We start from the raw sequence: 20,445 nt of genomic DNA, 5'->3' as shown, positions 1-20,445 counted from the left end.
GTATACAGCTTTAAGTGGCGTTTAAAGGTTTGACCACGTTAATTAGGTTAACTGGGCATGTTAGGGTAATTAGGCAAGTTATTGTATAACAGTGGTTTGTTCTGTAAACAGTCGAAAAAAGTAGCTTAAAGGGGCTAATAATTTTGACCTTAAAATGGTGTTTAAAAAAAAATTTTAAAACTGCCAAAATTAAACAAATAAGACTTTATCCAGAAGAAAAAATATTATCAGATACACTGCGAAAATGTTCTTGCTCTGTTAAGCATAATTTTGTAAATATTTATATTTTGTGTACTGTAAATATCTAAAGCAGAGGAGTTTTTTTTTAATACAATAAACTATAAAATATAACCCTGGTTACATATTCATAAAAATGAAAATGTATCCTTAGCTTTACAATCAGCATCATTCTCCATTATGTGATGAACCTGCTCATGACCATTAGACTAAAGCAATAATGCAGTTGGACAAAAACAGTACTATGGAGATATGACAATTTAATTATATAGATAGATATGTGATAGATAGATATGGGGCAATTCAAATATATGTTAAATACGTGAATGGTTGATTATCTAGCATTTATGTTTGTTGCATCCAGCTGCTAGACAGGCATGTGATTTATTGTAAATTAATGATTTGATTAATGATTTGATTAATGAATTAAAGATAATAAAGCGATTAAAGAGGTTGTAATTTGGAACTGTTAAGTGGACAACTTAATTTTTCTAATAATGCACATAGATCATTTACTTAATTTTAAAGCAACAGGTTTACTCACTTTTGTAAAGACAACTAGTCGCTTTAAAAGCAACAGGTTTACTCACTTTTGTAAAGACAACTAGTCGCTTTAAAAGCAACAGGTTTACTCACTTTAATAAAAGTTAACTAATTGCTTTCTATAGTGTTCATATACAGAAGGTGACAATATTTTTATCTATTGAGTGCGATACATCAAATACACAAAGAGAATTACATTCCTTTATAAAACATCAAGTTCTAAATTAGTGCAGTGTTAATTCTTTCAATGTAACTACTGTAATTAAATTACTTTTTAACTAAAAAAGTAAGGAATTACTTTTAATAATTCGCTTCACTCACATTCATCAATTATCTCGCGGTGCATCATGCGATAGCATATCATCATGCACACTTCAAAATCTCGCCAGAAGTAAAGGTCATCCAACAATTTCTCACATATTGTTTTTCGATTGCTATGAATTTGTACATACTACTCGGCTTGTACTGTTTTTAGCGTACTACTACAGTATATAGTATGAAAGTATGCGATTTCAGATGCAGCTTCAGTCAGTGTAGCCTTATCAGTTTAAGCCAGAATCAGACAAAAAAAAATGAAGAGGACACAGCTAAACCTCATGCCTACTCTCTAAAGTAATATCTGACAAGTCGCTTTCATATATATTTGGGTTTAAGCATGTGTAAGTAATATGAAACGTTCACATATATTTTGCGAATTTGTAATTTGAGAACCCATGGAATGCGGCCGCATAGAGAAACACTGCAGATTGTGGGTGTTTACAGTGGTTTGTCGGATAAACATGAATTTGTAGCTACATTGTTAACAATGCCAAGCAGCATTTCCCATTGTTTACATCCTTGTTTCTGTCCTTGCTACAACATGCCGTTAACAATAGAAACTGTGCATGTAACAGATCTATTTTAACAAATAAAAACACTTATGATTTGTGGCTCACAATCCACCGCTTCGGCTGAAGCTGCTCCTTCTTTGAGGAGTTTTATGCCGGATCCAGCACTGAACTGGGAGAGATTATGGAAGCTGTCCTTTGTCAAATCTTTTTTCTCAGACTGATTTAAGACAGCGGCGTCGCAGTGGCGTAGTAGGTAGTGCTGTCACCTCACAGCATGAAGGTCACTGGCTCGAGCCTCGGCTGGGTCAGTTGGCGTTTCTGTGTGGAGTTTGCATGTTCTCTCCATGTTCGCGTGGGTTTCCTTTGGGTGCTGTACCCCTACAGTCCAAAGACAGGTGGTACAGGTGGATTGGGTACGCTAAATTCTCCTTAGTGTATGAGTGTAAATGGGTGTGTGTGAATGTTTCCCAGAGATGGGTTGCGGCTGGAAAGACATCCGTTGCGTAAAAATGTGCTGGATAAGTTGGTGGTTCATTCCGCTGTGGCGACCCCGGATTAATAAAGGGACTAAGCCAAAAAGTAAATGAATGAATGAATGATATAAGACAGATGAAAGATTTAAGTCTATTCTAGAGCTTCAGGAAGACCATAAGAAAATAAAAAATGTACAACTTGCTTAACTGACACTGTTTATGTCTTTTTTCGTCTCTTTAATATTCCATCCAAATAGACTCACATGGGTTTAGAGCAGCATGAGGGTGAGAAAAGGTTTTCAATTTTTGTCTGAATGCTCATTTAACAGAGTCAAACTGAGACCTTTGGCCATGATATTTAATGTAGCATATTCCAGAGAACATGGGGACAGCAGCAAACACATCTGAGCCTGTGCCCGTTGCTCCTGCTGCTTTACTTGAAAGCAAACACAGTTCATGTTTATTTATTAGACACCAATGCAAGGCACTTCAAAGGACTGTCCAGTCTGAAGCTCCCCAAGACTCACAGAACCCGTAAATTAATCCTGCTCCTGCAAGACCATACAGTACCTGCCAAGACGTTTTCATTACCTTTCATTGTTTATCGCAGAGCCTAAGTGCAAGTGCAGAGTGAAAACAGCCACATGCACAGGCCATATCAAGATTATATACAACTCAAGTGGCTAAAATAATAGGCTGACAGCCCAAATTGGGAAAGTGCCCTTAAATGACAGTGGAGGTTGTGCTGGGATGTTGAGTTTTTCGGTCTGTGAGGTCCCAGGCTTACCCTTGATGGTTAATCAATGATACAGATTGTTTTGGGTCAAAAATATGAGCTAGGTGAGCAACCCATTGGAGACTCAGTCCAACTAAGAAAGTCAACTTGAGTAATTTAGCCATTAAGTTCCACTGTTCAACTTATTAGTGCAAAACCAAGCAAGTTTCTTTGTTGCTCCATAGCTCCCTTTAATGGCAGAATTCTTAAGAGATGTCTGGATGCAGACCCGGTGCAGTTGCAAACCTAGCTAAAGGCAAAGCTTTTTAAAGGTCCCATGAAATTAAAATAAAGTTTTTTAGATGTTAGTATCAGTATTGTTTGTTTTTAAGATATCTATAAGCTAGTGTGCTCCAAAACAGTGACAAAATTCACATTGAGAAGATTTTAAACTACAAGATGTAAAGCTTTTGTCACTTCTACCTAAATCAGGGGTCACCAAACTTGTTCCTGGAGGGCCGGTGTCCAGCAGATTTTTGCTACAACCCTAATCAAACACACCTGAACAAGCTAATCAAGGTCTTACTTGGTATACTTGAAACATCCAGGCAGGTGTGTTGAGGCAAGTTGGAGCTAAACCCTGCAGGGACACCGGCCCTCCAGGACCGAGATTGGTGACCCCTGGCCAAAATGAATCAACAGTTTTATTCACGTCACCTTAAACTACAGTTTTTCATCTATTCATAGCCAATCAAATGCTCTCTAGTATCTGACACACCCCTCCCCTTCAAAATGCTTCTCATTTGCTTTTCATTTGATGCACAGGAGCTCAACCACTCTTACTGCAGAGCGATGATAAAATAAAACACTATTGGCTGTTTTTTTTAAAAGGGGAGGAGCTACACCATTCTCTCTTCGTATTCTCTCTTTTCCACAAAGGATACATGTAGCTTTGATTTGGACTTTAGGGCCACATAAGAGTATTCACCACAAAGAGGTACAAAACTTTTTGTAATTCTGATGTGAGATTAAGTTTTAGAAAAAGATTTAACGTTTTAATTAAAAGCACATTTACTCATAAAATATGATTTTTTTCTTTTTTCAAAATAGAGGTGTGAAAACACCCTGCTGAGACTGGGACGGTTTCATGGCCCTATTACAGCTATTGTAACAGTATTTATCAATATGTAGAACTTTTAGGATTCTCAGAAGCTATATAAATAAAAAATGTAAAACAGGAAATACATTAGGACCATCGTTATTGTTACATCTCTCAAAATGGTCTAATTTATAAGACATTATGCCAAAATATTATTTGCCTGAAACAATACTAATAATGCACTGTATTTCCCATTATATGTTTTATTCTGGTGAAAGTCTTATTTAACTTCATTTATTACAACCGAATTTTTTTAAGGATTTTAAAAGTAAATGTGATTAGATTCCTTAATTACTTACCCCCTTAGACCTAGTTAAACCTTTAAAAACTACACTAAACTTAATCTGAGTATCTTGCAAAATAATTAGTTAAATATAAAAGTACTGTCATCATGACAGACAAAATGAATTAGGTATTTTAAATTAGTTATTAAACCTTAAAGCTGTAAAAATACTGTTTTTTAGTTGTTTTACTTGCTAATTTACTTGCTTTTTTGTCATAAAAATGTAAAAGTTTTAAAGTAAGTTTCAAAGTAGTTATAATAACCCCCATAACTCTCCATTTTTTCTAATTAACATTAACACAAATAAATATAATGGCAAAAAATGAATGTAACGTCACTGACCTTTAACCAAAAAGAAAGATCCAACAAGACAAGATGATTAAACAGCCTTTGTAAAAGAGCATATGACTTAAAGGTTTAAAAAAAGATCTGTAGTCCTTGTAAATCCTAAGAGCTTTACTGTACGATCCACTACCCCACATCTCATTTGCTTTTCCAGCAGCATCTCTGCCCTCCCTCTGAGTGGCTTCTGTTACTGTTGGGTGAGACCTAAATCTGCAGAGATGTGGGAACCTGAGTTCACCCGCGCTCTGTTCTCCTATGAAAGAGCGCTGCCATTGATTTTGCAGTGTGAAGGACTAATAAAGATGGATCTTTTTCAGAGCAAGGCTGAAATGAGGGCCTACAGGTAAGAGCCACAGACAGACGCAGCCACTTGTCCTTAATGGAAGATTGATTTTAATTGTGACACCACCTGATTGGCCCAGTTCGAAACGAATGGAACGATGGGGGAAAAAAAAGAGATGGAAATGAAAAGCAGAGGGTGACCAATGTGTTTCCTCTAAAGCAAAAGCACTTCAAAAGCATTACCATGACTCGAGACGGGGCTCTTTTTTTTTTCCTTTTCAACATTGCGTTTTTCTTGAGGGGGTAAAAGGGTATCATTACTGTGACCAAGAAAGCTTCAAAAAGATATGAAATCACATCTGCAATCATTTTCTTTTTCCTTTTTAAAAATTTATACTGGAAAAGGTTGCTTTCTGAAGAAAAACAGCAATCTATTTAAGAAAAAATCTCTAAACCCACACATGGAAATGCGTTTCTTTTTTCTTTTATTTAAAGTGCACCCTTGACTTCTAACTGAGGTACTCTCAGACTTAAAAATTAGAAGCTAAACGGCTAAATGATTCTGTGTGTTGGTGGAAACGCATTTAAATAAAGTGCATGTCTCAATAAAACTTGAGGTTTTACTGCACTTTCAGATCAAACATCTTACAGAAAATTATCACTTGTTGGGATTCGAGAAATGTCGTCCGATTCTCGAAGAAAGAAGCCTTGTGAGTGCTATTCAGCAGTTATTTACACAAACAGGCTCGTTACAGATTCTTAAACATTTCACTCATGAATCAGAGATCTTCCGTTTTCCTGAGATAATTGAAAAAGGTCATTTCAAACATCCGTGCTGACATTCTGGAAAGCAATACAAACCCTGTTGCTGATTTCAGGTCTATTGTTTGCTCGAAGACATGCAATTTGTACACTATTTTTATTTTGCGCATCATCCGTCTGCATTCTTCCCTTTATATGTTTCAAGTGTTATTCTTGGTATTCTCATCAATCAAAGCAGGAATTTGTTTTCTGCTTTACTCAGCACAGTGCGGCTGGGTTCAGCACAACAATGCACTATAGGAACTAGTAAATATGCCATTTGCAAGCCCCGCCATTTATCACATTTTGCATAATCACGTGCAGATTATCAACTCACAAACACGGCGGCATATGAGAAGGGCATTAAAATGCATTCCCGGTGTCCTCAAAAACCACTGAGCCAGGAGTTTTTTTGTTTTTTTTTTTAAATCCCTTTCACGCGTGGACCCAAACACGCACGCACAAATGCACCTGACAAGCTCTTATTTCAGATCAATACAATTGATTCTGCTGCCAGAGCACCAATGAACCGGAACTGATGTCATATTTGTGATGTCAACTTTTCACTGAGGTCATTTCATTCTCGCTAGTCGCTGCACAACAATGCACTCAGCAGCTGTCGATTGTGAATTGCGCACAGTTATGAACAATACATAACTGCAAAGAAGCTAGCTCCACTAAGCTCCATCTAGTGATCCTCTCTTCACTGCTGCCAACACTGTTCTGCTAGGGATCCTTCTGACATTACAATAAAGCTGCTTTTTCATCCTCGCTGTTGAACCCTCCTCATGTCTTTCTGTGCGACAATCACAGCTTTATTTCCTCGCTTGGCCTTTCCAATTTCACTGAATTTTTCTTTGCCGGTGGTTCTCCAAACAGGTAGAAATAAATCAGCCTTATATTGAGGGATATTCTCACAAAATCTGATACTTTCTTTTGCAGTAAAATGACACAGACATGTATTAGTCAGACAGAACCTCGTGTTTAAGGCACTGTGAAATCCTGCTGGCTTTTTTTTTATTTTATTTCAAGTTGGCTATAATATCATTTCAATTAATCTTTTCTTCAGCACAGAAGCTGATAAGACCTGTATCACCTTCCTGTAGTACCTATTAATGGTGTGATTGTGTGATTTACCTATTTAGGACATTAGGGCTTAGCAATATTGGTAACACTTTACAATAACAGTACACGAATAATGATGTATTAATATATAAGCTTGACATTACTTTATTATGCACTAATGGTGAGTTAATGTGTGCGCTAATCATGCTAACTTTAACTACAACAGGAGTCACAGGAGTTCACGTGTGAACAGCTACCCTAATTACTTTTTAGTACATGATTGTTTGTTAATTAATGTATTAATTTCCACATTAGTTTGAATTGAATTGAATAATTATATCATGACTTTACTTGGAGGGGCACATCATCATTAATCCATTCTTAACTACTCATGAACTCCTTATGCACGTCTGACTAGTGCGTGTACAATAGAAAAGTGTTCCGTTAACATCAATATGAACAATTTAAACAAAGTAGCTAGGGTATACCTGTCAACCCTCCCATTTTTTTAGGGTTTTCCCGTATTGCTTTCGTATTTTGAGTCTTTCTCTGAAGGGTGGAAATAAACAATAAACAGCCGATCCTCACTATATGCTACCTATACCGCTGAATCACCAGGGGCCGCCTATTGCTCTTAAATGTGAGTCTGTTCTGTGCTTTTGTTTTATTTATGCAGGAATACTTTTTGAATTAAATATTTAAAAAAAACTGCGGGATTCCCTTTCCTTTTAATTAAAGCTGTCATCTCCTATGCAATCCTTAAAACAGTCATAGCGGTGTGTGGCTGTCAGCTGACGCGCTACATAGTGATAAATAGATGCTGTACACATGGATTCTGTACACACGATTTGAAGCTGAGCGAAATTCTGGGTTTTGGGTGCGTGTTTGAACAGACATATACACATAATTAATAATAACAACGTCTAAAGATGTCAATCTTGGTTGTTTTTTTTTTAAACACAACTAATTTTGTCCTAAATGAGCATAAAAGTTTGTAAAGGAGCCGAATATTTTTATTTTAATGTTAGATATGCGCATTTTTAAAGTGACACCTCTGTTATTTAATGTAATGAAACGAAAAATCCAAATAAATGAGACATTCATTCATTGCTCTTTAATTAGAATGTGTGAGTTATACAGTGAAGAAAGGATTGATAAGATTTGTTGATTTGATTCATTTCTTTTTAAAAGCTATTAATTTTAATGGGTTCAATTGTTTGCTAATTTATTTGCTGCTGATATATACTGTTTATAATTTGTTTTAAATAATAAAAAACATATTACTGACCGTTGAACTGTTTATTTACAATAAAACAACTCCAGATTAGCATATTTAGAAATTTGGGGATTTGGTATGAGTTGAGTACATGATAATGTGCCCCTCCAAAAAAAGTCATTACAGAATTATACATTAACAGCTCATGATTTCATGTTGGTTGCATTTAGCTTAAACTTAAATGTTATTTAATACAATAATTAACAACATGAACTAACAACTGTTGTAACTCATGTTGTGGTAAAAGTTAGTTCATGATTAGCGCATGCCATTATTAATTCATAATAATGTTTAGTTTACATATTAATACATCATTATTCATGTACTGTAATTGCAACGTGTTTGCGCAATATTGTTTATGTGCTGGTGTTGTCTGTTTTAGAGCTATCAGAAATATGAAAACATGACACTAAATCAGCCAGAAGAAGGCAATAATTCCAATATGTGATTAATTTAATCATTCACTCAAATGATTTGTTCAAAGCAATATACTATCGCGCCTAATGTGAGCGAGCCAGGGCGAGCGACTAATGACTCGTATAGAAAAAAGGCAATAGATTTGCTGCTTCCAAAATTGCATAATGCATTTGAATTCAACTTATTTCTGACCATGTAGCAAGGAGGGCTGGACAATATATCGAAAACTCATGGCGATAATAGTATATGGGATATCCATATCACAGGGAAGTACAATAAATTCAATTAGTTTTACATGCCAAGCATTTGTGTACTGCATGCATTATTTATCCAAATCTGACCAATCAGATGTGGCCTTTCTATTTTCACCCACACCTCTCCAGTATGTGCTGTTAGGTAAACCTAGAGCTGACAAATACTAAGTAATAATGCTGGGAGACAAGAGAGGAAGATAACAACAGCCAACAAGAATCAGAATTTCTGCTGAGGTTTTCAGTCATTCATTCATTTTCCTTTGGATTAGTCCCTTTATTCATTAGTAGTCACCACAGCGGAATGAACCTCCAACTTATCCAGTATGTGTTTTTACACAGCGGATGGCCTTCCAGCTGCCACCCAGTACTGGAAAAACATCCATACACACTCATTCACACACATAGAGCACACTATGGCCAATTTAGTTTATTCAATTCACCTACCCGCTTGTTTAGTGTGACGTCACGCAAAGTGGCTTTCGGGTCCAAGCGCTCTATTCAACTCAATGGGGAGATTCATGAAATGGTAATAATAAACGTTTACAAAGCGGTTTAAGGCTTTCGAAAATCACGATCGCAATATATATGTCCATGCCTAATATCCGATGGCCAGAAAGTAATCCATTTATTTATAAGTTGTTAAATTTTTGGTATTTGTTATGCAGCAAGCCCAGAGATTGTTGTGTACACTATGACTTTATATAAGATTAACTTTAATGTGTGATAGGAATAAAACGTGATCATAAACGAATGATTTCTCCACTCAAATAAATGATGGCTTGGACCCGGAAACAGTAACATATGTCACAAACACGTCAACACTTAACAAGCGGATAGCGCATGTTTTTGGACTGTGGGGGAAAATTGAGCACCCAGAGGAAACCCCACGCAAACACAGGGAGAGGATGCAAGCTCCCCACAGAAATGTCCACTGACCCAGCTGGGACTCGAACTAGCAACCTTCTTGCTGTAAGGCAACAGTGCTAACCACTGAGCCACCGTGTCACCATTTGTGGTGTTTTAAAGTGGAAATGTTTGCACCTTTTTTTTAATTCAATTAGCTGAGATATCCAAATTTCAGTTACCTGTTTAAGTATGATCATAATACAAATATATATTTTTATTGCTTATAGAATAACATTTTGCAAGTCATTTATATTGTAAGAAATATCATTGTTGCAACATTCAACAACAATATTGCATATTGCACATTTCCCAGTATCGTGCAGTCCTAGCAAGGTATCCAGCGTCACTAAAAGTGGGAGTACATGTGGTCACACATGGAGAAGATCACATGCTAGTCCTAGACTCGATAAAATGCCTACTATTTCATGAAGCTAAAGGCCTATTATTAAGGCCAATAAACTTGTGCTGGAAGAAACTACAAGGTGGATTCAACTGACCTCCCTCACTTCAACATCTGACCCACCTCACTTCTGACAGACGTCAATGAAAAGCAGTTAGAATAAAACTGATTCTTACGCACTCCATAAAGATTCCAATATGGCTTTTGACTTGAATCATGATAAGCATGGTATTCATATAAGCAGAAAGAATGAAATTCAAACAGGCTACTTCTGCAATGCTGTTACTTTCACGTAAGCTACCAGCATGTCATACCCTCATTCATAAATCATCTCCCATGGCCTTGCGGAAAGGTAAAATATCCACCGAACCTCTAGAATGTTGAAAAGAATATTTCATTATATTTATCTAGCACTTTTCACATTAGCAGTTGAAAACATTTAAACTGGATGGCAGCTGTGGCGTGCCAGAATGCCCTCTACACACTAGCATATTGGTAGAGCAGAGGCAGAATGATGAAGCCAATCAGGAGATGTACTGTAGGGATTCTTAAGAGGCCATGATGATGGATAGAGGCCGGTAGGCAAATCTGGCCAGGATACTGTGGTCACACCCCTACTCTTTTCAAAGGACACCCTGGAATTTTTTTTTATGACCACAGAGTCAGGACCTCAGTTTAATGTCTCATCCAAGGAGGGTGTTTTTTTGACAGTTACACTATATCATTATACTGGTGGTCTTGGATTTATACAGACCACAAGCACTCATCTTCCACCAGCTTGCAGCAGATGCTATTGCTGATTCAGAGCTGGTTCTTCTGGCAAGCCATTTGTTGAGTTTTGTTATAGCTACACCTGCCGTCCACACTACTCTGGCATCTTTGACCCATAAAAATGGAGGATTTTGTAAATGCTAAAGACCCCATTTCAGTTTGGAAACATTGGTGTTTACATTTTGGTATAGACGGATGGTAATGCAAAGACATGGGTATCTCCAGCTGCTCTCTGATTTCTGGACTACTGTATATCATTAGCCCCTTTCACATAGTTATTCCGGTAAATATCTAGAAAATATCTTGAAATACTTTACCGGTAGATTCAAAGAAGTGCTGTTCACACAGGCAAGGACGTTCCAGTTTTTTTCCGGAAATGACTGTTCACACATCCACTCCAAAATACTGGTAAATTCTGACATCCTTAACCAAAATGTGCATAAATGAGCATATATAAACATAAAAGGGGTCAGGCTTTTGTTGATGGTTTCACTTTTATTTAAAGCTTAAGCAGTAATGTAGCTGCATTTGTTCCAGAGACATTCACTATGTCTATGTACAAAATCTGTGGACGGATAAGTATTGTGAACAACTTCAATAAAAACAAAGGCTTTTATTTTCATGTGTCTGAATGTTCTGATTGGCCAGAGTAGACCTCTCATGACAGCACTTTCTAAACGAGATTGCACTCTTTCTGGCCATTTTACCCCTGCGGTCACACAGAACAGCATTCAGGGAAATTACCAGTAATGTTACTCTTTCCAGAAAATTGCCAAAATGAATCTATCTGTGTTTTCAAAAAGGTAACAAAACCGAAAGCCACCCAGCCTGGGAGCGATATTATTAGACCGCCCGCTCCCATTCAAAATTACACCAGTTACCGACCGCTCCCGCACTTTATTCGGAAATTTATTCCCACGCCGCAAGAAATCGGGTCAGGACCTCTAGTATAGTGTGGCCGAATTTTTTTTTTTTTACTCAATAAAATTGTCAGTCAGGATGAAGAGTGTTTTTATTCTAAAACTACTTTAAAAATATAAATGTATACAAAGGAGAATAATGTGTTTGCTCAACATAATTTTTGAATGGGTATAAACTACAAGAGTTAGTATAATGTGTCCGGCATTGTGTTCCAAATATTTCAAATATGTGTTCAAAAGTGTTTCAGTTTGTCTTTTGGCCAGATTTACCCCACCCTCAGCCCCAGACACAAGCATGTTCTTACTTCTATCCCAGTGATGTTTTGGAGCTACATAAGAACACTTCTCCTCGTTTAGAGCTGGTGCTTTGTGTGTCGAAAGACAAACAACCAATTTTTTTGGTTGAAAAATTTTGCACTGGGCGAAGAGCAGTAAACTGAATGCAAACACAGATACACGGAGACTGGAGCGCAAAGCAGCCGTGAAGATCAGTCAAGTCATCAAGCAGATCGCTCATCTGTGTTTGTGCTCTGTAAACAGCGGATGGTGAACTGATGACCTTCTCGGCCAATCACAAGCATTTATGACGAGCATGTGAACGCAATGGCAAATTACCGCTGTTTTAAGAAAGCCATCAACAGTGCCTTAAATTTTAGTGGGAAATTTACGTTTTTTTTATTCAGTATGGAGACAAGTCTAATCTAGCGAAAGAATCAGTTTATTAACTTGAATTTGATAAATGGCACCTAAAACGTGTGTTTGGGAAAGAAAACATTAGCTAACTAGTGCCATTTTCCTTAACTTACCTGAAAATGAGCTCTGATATCCCTTTTATTTTCACCATTCATTCAGAACGGACCTTCGGGTCGCTCGGAAGGAGGTGAAATTATAAATTTGTGTCATTTTCTCTTTGCTGGTAAGATATACAGCCAAGTACACAACATTCCTATGTAACTCCCAACGATACTTCCAGGTTTCTTCCCACCGCAGCCTCGATTTAGCTTTTAAAAAAGGGCGGTCGCATGAAATCAGTCTATTGATGTGTAAAAAATAATGAGATACATATATTGATCAGGAGGTAACGTCCGACTCAGTGATCGTGATCTCGTGATCAGGCCCGATTTCCAATCACGTGATCGGATCTGGACGTCCCTAAAAACAACACATTGTTGCTTTCAGTTGCACAAGTCTTCTGCTGATGTGTTGTTTGGAACTAGTTTCACTAACAAGACAAAAAACAATATTTTGTACAAAATACAATATTATACCTCATACAATATTAGGTTTTTGTGGTGAACTGCTCTATATATATATATATATATATATATATATATATATATATATATATATATATATATATATATATATATATATATATATATATATATATATATATATATATATATATATATATATATATATATATATATATATACATACAGCCATATCACCCTGCAGCCCAAGATCGGTTACTCACTGAAGCTAAGCAGGGCTGAGCCTGGTCAGTACCTGGATGGGAGACCACTAGGGAACACTAGGTTGCTGCTGGAAGTGGTGTTAGTGAGGCCAGCAGGGGGCGCTCAACCTGTGGTCTGTGTGAGTTCTAATGCCCCAGTAAAAGTGAAGGGTACACTAAACTGTCAGTGGGCGCCGTCTTTCGGATGAGACGTTAAACCGAGGTCCTGACTCTCTGTGGTCATTAAAAATCCCATGGCACTTCTCGTAAAAGAGCAGGGGTGTAACCCCGAAGTCCCTCTATCGGCCCTTACGATCATGGGCTCCCAATCATCCTTATCCACTGAATTGGCTCTATCACTGTCTCTCCACTCCACCAATAGCTGGTGTGTAGTGAGCGCACTGGCGCTGTTGTATTGTGGCTGCCGTTGCATCATCCAAGTGGATGCTGCACACTGGTGGTGGTGTGGAGAGTCTCCCTCATGATTGTGAAGCGCTTTAGGTGTATGGCCATACACAATAAATGCGCTATATAAATACACATTACATTACATTACATATAAAATAACATCTCCAATTGCGCTCAGTGATATTTGGGAAAATGGCAGAGTTGCTTATGTGATATTAACTATATGTTATTTCATAAATTCACTGTAGAATCAAAAACCTATACAGTGTTTTGGGGGGTGGGGAGGGGGGCTTTCATAATGTGAATGATAGGTTTTTCTAATTGCATTCTAATAGGCTTAATCACACAGTGAAAGCTTTTATACTCTCAAGATGTGTTTTTGCAAAGTGAGTGACACACTCAATGATATCAGCTCACACATTGTTAAAACAACAATTACAGTATTACTGCAGATGATGAACATCGCACACCACTCCTTAACTAATAACAATTGCCAGTTTATTACTGGAGATAAAAGAGGATATTAATAAGCTGCTTCCTACTGTTAGCAAATCCGCAAAGGTTTACTGCTGAACGTTCCATTACAGTGCCGTGTGAACTCTCGTAATGCTTTTGGACACCAGTGCCTCCCCTAATATTTGTAGCTCAGACAGAAGTAACAAAGTCCACTGCCATGGCAACAGTACAGGCTAATGTCAAGCAGCGGCTGCCTTGTGCATTCAGACTCTTTATAGTAATGTCAATTAAGAACAAAAAAAACCCAGAAAACATTCATGTATGTGCGCCAGCAGCCAAAGATAGACTTCAGCCTTCAAGTGAAGTTGGACAGAGTTTAGCCAAAAGCGATTTTGCTCTCAGTAAGCAGGAGAAAGACAGCAGAACAAAAGGACGTGCGATTCTATTAGAGCAGAGACACATCCATTATGTCAAAAAGGATTTGCTAAACCTGTGGAGAGCGGTCACACACTGAGGAGATTACATAACACCTCTGGTTTTCAGTTTCAGATGCGATGTTAAAGGGATTGTTCACACAAAAACAAGCATTCTGTCATATACTCACTCAAACCTACAGTACATGTACTTATTTTTTATGGGAAAACTGAGAATATGCTAATCACTCCTTGTATCGGTCAAAAGATGTCATGATTAATATATTGGCAGCTCTTTTCTACAAATAAATTAAGGAGTGAAACTAAATGAAAAAACAAAAAAATGAGGCAAAAAATACAGCATATGTTTAAAAAAACAGGAAAGATATAGTCAGTGCTCTGCCAATACATAAGATAGAACACTGCACAATTTACTTCTCAATATGTTTTGTCTTTTTTTTTCTTTGACCTAATGTCTATACTCAACTGTCAGAAACCATAATAGAAGAAAATTTTCCTAAATGCACAATACCAATATTTGAGGCAGAACAACTTCAAATAAACATATAATTATTTTAGAATAAATAATAGATTTTTATATTTTTACCAAAGAAATCTAATAAATGATCATCTTTTTAACTTTTTCATTAAAGAATCCTCAATTTTTTTTGACAAAATTATTTTTAAAGGCACAGTATGTAATGTTCGCCACTAGAGGGCGCATATTCACAACAAACAAAGTTGTAATTTAATGATGCCATGACTGAATGTGTAATAATAGGAGTTGTCCTTATTACAACCTGCGGGACTGTTTATGCAGAAATAATGTTTATGTTTGAGCTAAAGTATTCCAAATTTAATATTTTGGTAATATGAAGTTAATGAGTAATGGCGAGTTCAGACTGCATGATTTTAGCACCTATTTTGACTCGTCAACAGGATTTAAGAAATCTACAACAAATGCCTGAAATCACTAGCAAATCGGTGCCCGTTCCCTTGAGTAACAATCACACAGTGTGAACTATCAAAGCCATGATTTGAGAGAATCGCAGATGAGTTGCATTAGATATTTAGATATTATATATATATTTTTGTTGGCGATTCAAGATCATGCCAAGTGAAATGTGTTCTGATTGAAAATAACATTGGCGATTACCTACAGCCATTCAGAGAGCAGCAACCACTAAAATAGGTATCTGCAGGCCAGCGAAAGGTTGGGGGAAAAGTTTCAAGTTTATTTTCAGTCTATTCGCACCCAAGAAATGCTGGAAAAACTAGTGTAAATTTGGCAGCAGCACCCGTGTCTGTTTGACGTGTCATCTGAGCAATATTACAACCCGGTCGAAAAAGAAATAAAGTTGAGGAACAATTGCTAATTCCCTTCAAAGCCAGGTGAGCAAAAGAAGTACATTTCTACGCCACTAAAAACTTCTTTCTCATTATGAAGTTAAAGAGCCCCTTTTATACATTAAAAAAGGTCATATTTTAGTTTTAAGGGTCTCCAATAACAGGCTGATATGCATGCAAGGTCAAAAAACACTTTTATTGTCTTTTATTTTGCAATTCTATTTACCTAATTATCCCAGCGACTCTCATATAAATTATTCACCGATTCATTTGTTCTCAAACCCGTCCTTAGCACAAAGCTAATCTGCGCTAATTGGACCGATGACGGCCTGTTAACCATGAGTGGCAAAAGCTGAACAATTTTCAACCTTGACCGCTGCACGTGTGTAATGCTGTGTTTACACCAGACGCGGAAGAAGCATCAATCGTGAGTAATTTACATGTTAAGCCAATGCAAACGTGCAAATAGACATCCTGTGGTGCGAACTGAGTTCAAAAATCTGAATTTAAGCGGACATTCGTGCCGCGCTAACCAATCAGGAGTTTGCTCTTGTGGAGGCGTGATTGTGAAGTAGCGCCTGTTGTTGGTTCCCCGGGAGAAATCCTGAATGAATAAATGAATAACAGTTCTAGTGGTTTTTGGTTATTCATTCATTCATTTTCTTTTTCGGCTTAGTCCCTTAATTAATCTGGGGTCACCACAGCGGAATGAAGCGCCAACTTATCCAGCATATGTTTTACATTGCAGATGCCCTTACAGCTGCAACCCATCACTGGGAAACGTTTTAGATTATCATAATGAAAACTCTTACATATTGTGCCTTCAAGAAACACAACTATTCTCAACATCCACATGTCTTGAGAATTAAACCAGCATATCCAGCCTGATCTCACGAGAAAACGTAAGTATTTTACGTTTTGGTAGTTTAGTGGCTAATTAAACGAGTTCAGTTGTAAGAAAATGTACGAATTTAAAAAGGAGGCGTGGCACCTAACCCCACCCCTAAACCCAACCGTCATTTGGGGATACGCAAATCGAACTAAAATGTACGAATTAGATCATACGAATTTGTACGAATTAGCCACTAAATGAAAAAAGTTACGAACTGCCATGAGATTGTGTTGGCATATCAGACTGCTTTCTTAAGAATCACGTGACAATGAAGTCTGGGGTGATGATGCTGATTTAGTTTTTTGATTCTATCATTACAGGAATATAAAACATGTTTCAATAAAATCAATCAGTTTTTAAAATAACACTTCCTTTAATGTTTTTTTATTATAATTATTATCTTCAAAAGTCCTTGGAACAACATGAGAGTGAATAAACGTCAGCTGTGAGCTATCTATTAATTCAGACTACGCTACTCTTTTCTCACATTCTCGCCGAATCCCAAATGCGCACGAGCAGCTCAAATAGTCCTATTACACGGCTGCCTACAAAAAGCCATAAATGCACTCCATTTACTCAGAAGAGGATATCGAGGCCCGCAGAGCACCGTGGGAAGTGCGTGCGTTGGGAGTGTGTGGTGGTGTTATTCATAGTTCACTGGGCTGTTTAAGGGCACATCCCTATTCACTTTCAGGTGATGGAGGGAGTCAGATCGGCCCATTCCTCACACTACGAAGGTTACACAAGAGAAAACAAAACAAACAAGTGGAACTTCATCTAATGGGCATTGACAGGAAAAGGTGGGCGTCGCAGTAATAAAAGCCTCATATCGTCTGTGAAGCAAAAAAACACATGTACGATCACTTCAAGCGTACCGGGTTACATGACCGGCAAAACAAACAACAAGCTTAAAGCCTTTTAAGCCTAAACAACTGTTACAGATTCATTCCAAATGCTCACTCATGCACACACGCGCACAGCGAGAATAAAAATACTCACAGAATGAAGCGGACCTTGTCAGGAACAGGGTGCCATGGATTGCCGTGGTAACAAGTGAGCGCAGTCCTCTGGGGAATCGCCACACGTCTTCTAGGATGACAGGTTGAAAGTCACAGAAATGGAGTGGTGTGGAGAGTCTCAAAGGAGAAAGTATTCCAGCTAGAAATGATCCATCCGAGAGCCCTTCACAAACTGTGATTCTTACAATAATCCATTTCGATGAGACAAAAGTAGGTTTTTTTTAAAGCAAATCTCAAGCACTCTCAGGAAAAAAACACTCAAGTGTCACTGTTGCTTCTTTATTTTTGGCCTCTTTCTTTCTGTTAATGTTGACCCTGCCTGCTTGGACACAGAAATAGTAGGGAATGTAATAATAATAACGAATTCTGCACTCCAAGAGACAGTCACACGCTCTTGCATGCACATCTGTACTCTTCTGCGCAGTTTTTCCAGCTTAGCTGCCTCTTCCTGTCAGCCCTCGGCACAAACCCTCATCCATTCCTGCTCAGGACTTCTGAGTCTCGCATACACACACATAAACACTCCAAGACCAGTCAGCACTTTTACCCTGCTTTCCTGTGCTGCCTCACTCTACCTTACACGTTATTGCTTTTAGTTTCTCAGCGAATCGTTCTCGGAGCCCACCTGCCACATCTGATGAAGAGTGCATCGACTTGACACTAGAATAGATTCAAAAGCATATAGTGGGAGATATGAAGTCTGGGAGCGAAAATCCTCCAGAATGACTTGAGCTCAAGTAGTCTGCGAGGACAAACTGATTAAGGAGCTCAGTGCTTGGGTGGAAATGTGGAGAGCAGCTCACGCTCTGTTCTCCGGCACCCTCATCAATCCAGCTATCCTCCAATTCCCACGGCTCCTCCCTTCAGGAGTTCAGGAATGAGCTTTGGCACGCCAGACACTCCCTCTTTCCTTACAACGGCACGTCTAGGATGGAGGCGGGTCGGGTTATGGCTGCTCCAGGGGCCGTGGAAGCTGATATTGGGAAAAGGAGGGGCGTCACATCTGTCGCCGCGCTGAGAATTTCCTCATCAGAGTCTCTCGGTCTTGCTTTAAGACCTAAGAAGAAAAAAACAGCAAGAAGTATGCATGATTAATTATTCATTATTCTGTAGTATAGATTGCAACCTTTAATACTGACATGACCGTTCTACTACTTTGAAATGTCCTGAATTTAAACCATTATTTGATCATAGCATTTCTTGGTTCACATTATACAGTCACACTACTGAGCCTTTTACAGGTCATGCCAATGATAGCACTGTGTCTGTATAATTAATGTAATGTTATTGAGTGAATGTGGCCGTACGTGACAAGAACATTACATTGCAATCAATATCCAATCCAAACACAGCCTCATTATCATACAATAAAACCAGTGTATCATGACTGAACTGACATTAGCTACTACTTATCGTGTCTAAGTACCAACATCATGGACATATACAGTATGTTCATTGTAGACCCACACTGAGTCTGATTGTTTGAGCCCATCATTCAATGTATTCATTTATGTTAATGTGTGCAAATATATAATTATTCAGTTTTTAGATGAATTTCAGTATTATTAATAAACAAAAATGCAAATGTTTAGATAATTTATGCACAATATAGCTTGTAAAAGTAGGTTTCCTGTCTTTTAGCCTATTCATTATGTGACATAACTTCTGTAGTTTTGTTTACCTAGCAAGTGCTGCTAAGTTTGATTCATTCATTCATTTTCCTTCTTCTTAGTCTCTTTTTATCAGGTGTTGCCACAGTGGAATGAACCGCCACCTATTCCAGTATATGTTTTAAACCCATTGAAACACCCTACACTCTCACACTACGGCCAATTTAGTTAATCAGTTTATTTATAGCACATGAGTTTGGACTGTGGGGGAAACTGGAGCACCCGAAGGATAAACACGCAAACACCACATATACATGCCTCCTGGCCCAGCCAGGACTCAAACCAGCAACCTTCTTGCTGTGAGGCAACAGTTCTAACCACTGAGCCACTGTGCCGCCCCTAATTCCGGTATATATTTTTTTCAATTTATATTTTAAGTTTTCATTTCCTGCACTCTCAAAATAATTCCACATGATTGAGCAGATTTATTACAAACTTCTGCGCAGAAATAGAAAAAAGGGTCTGCAGATTCTGTCTGGCCCTATGGGGAACCCTGTTTAATTTCTTAATGGATGTTTCATCTTTTATTGTGAATGATTCATTGGTGCATATTCATCTAAGAAAAGTTATTTAATTAGTAACAACCAATACATTTTACATCAGAAACAGGCTTTTGGATATGTAACTAGATAGTCAATGTTTTAGCAAACTAGCAATCAGGATTGATTCTATTCTTGCATGTACTGTAAGTGTTCACAGTTTTGGTTTGCTTTGATTAAAACAACTGTTAGTGTAACTGTTGCTGCTTTATTAGAGTGGTTCATGTCAATAAATGTGAATGCAGCTATCTGAACACTGGTGTGCACCAAACAATTTGACAGATACATTTAGGGGTGTGTTCATAACTGTAGTTTAATTCTCAAGATTTCTTTGGTGTAGACCAAGGATGCCCAAAGTCAGTCCTGGAGAATTGATGTCCTGTAGAGTTTAGCTCTAACTCCAACACCTACCTGGAAGTGTTTACTCTGCCAATTAAGAGAATGATTAGCTGTTTCAGGCCCAATTGAGTCTAAGTAAGGTTGGAGCTAAAATCTGCAGGACACCAGTCCTAAAGGACTGAGTTTGGTCTAAAGACCAATAAAACAAAGTTATATTTAACTCTGATTG

General features: G+C 37.8%; 1 protein-coding gene across 4 annotated transcripts in view; it reads right to left on the bottom strand.

Moving 5' to 3' along the window:
- The window catches only part of grik5 (glutamate receptor, ionotropic, kainate 5), a 179,793-nt gene that overhangs the window by 146,390 nt on the left and 12,958 nt on the right, over positions 1 to 20,445 (bottom strand). For all 4 annotated transcript variants that reach the window (XM_087286347.1, XM_087286349.1, XM_087286346.1 and 1 more), the window contains one exon: positions 17,649 to 18,725. The gene's annotated coding sequence lies outside the window, so the exon portion shown is untranslated. The remainder of the gene's footprint in view (positions 1 to 17,648; positions 18,726 to 20,445) is intronic.

Source organism: Danio rerio, chromosome 16, assembly GCF_052040795.2.
Source record: "Danio rerio strain M-AB ecotype USA chromosome 16, GRCz13ab, whole genome shotgun sequence".
In the NCBI taxonomy this organism is placed as follows: Eukaryota; Metazoa; Chordata; class Actinopteri; order Cypriniformes; family Danionidae; genus Danio; species Danio rerio.
The sequence above is the reverse complement of the archived record's forward strand: the minus strand, read 5'-3'. Positions and strand labels throughout refer to the sequence as shown.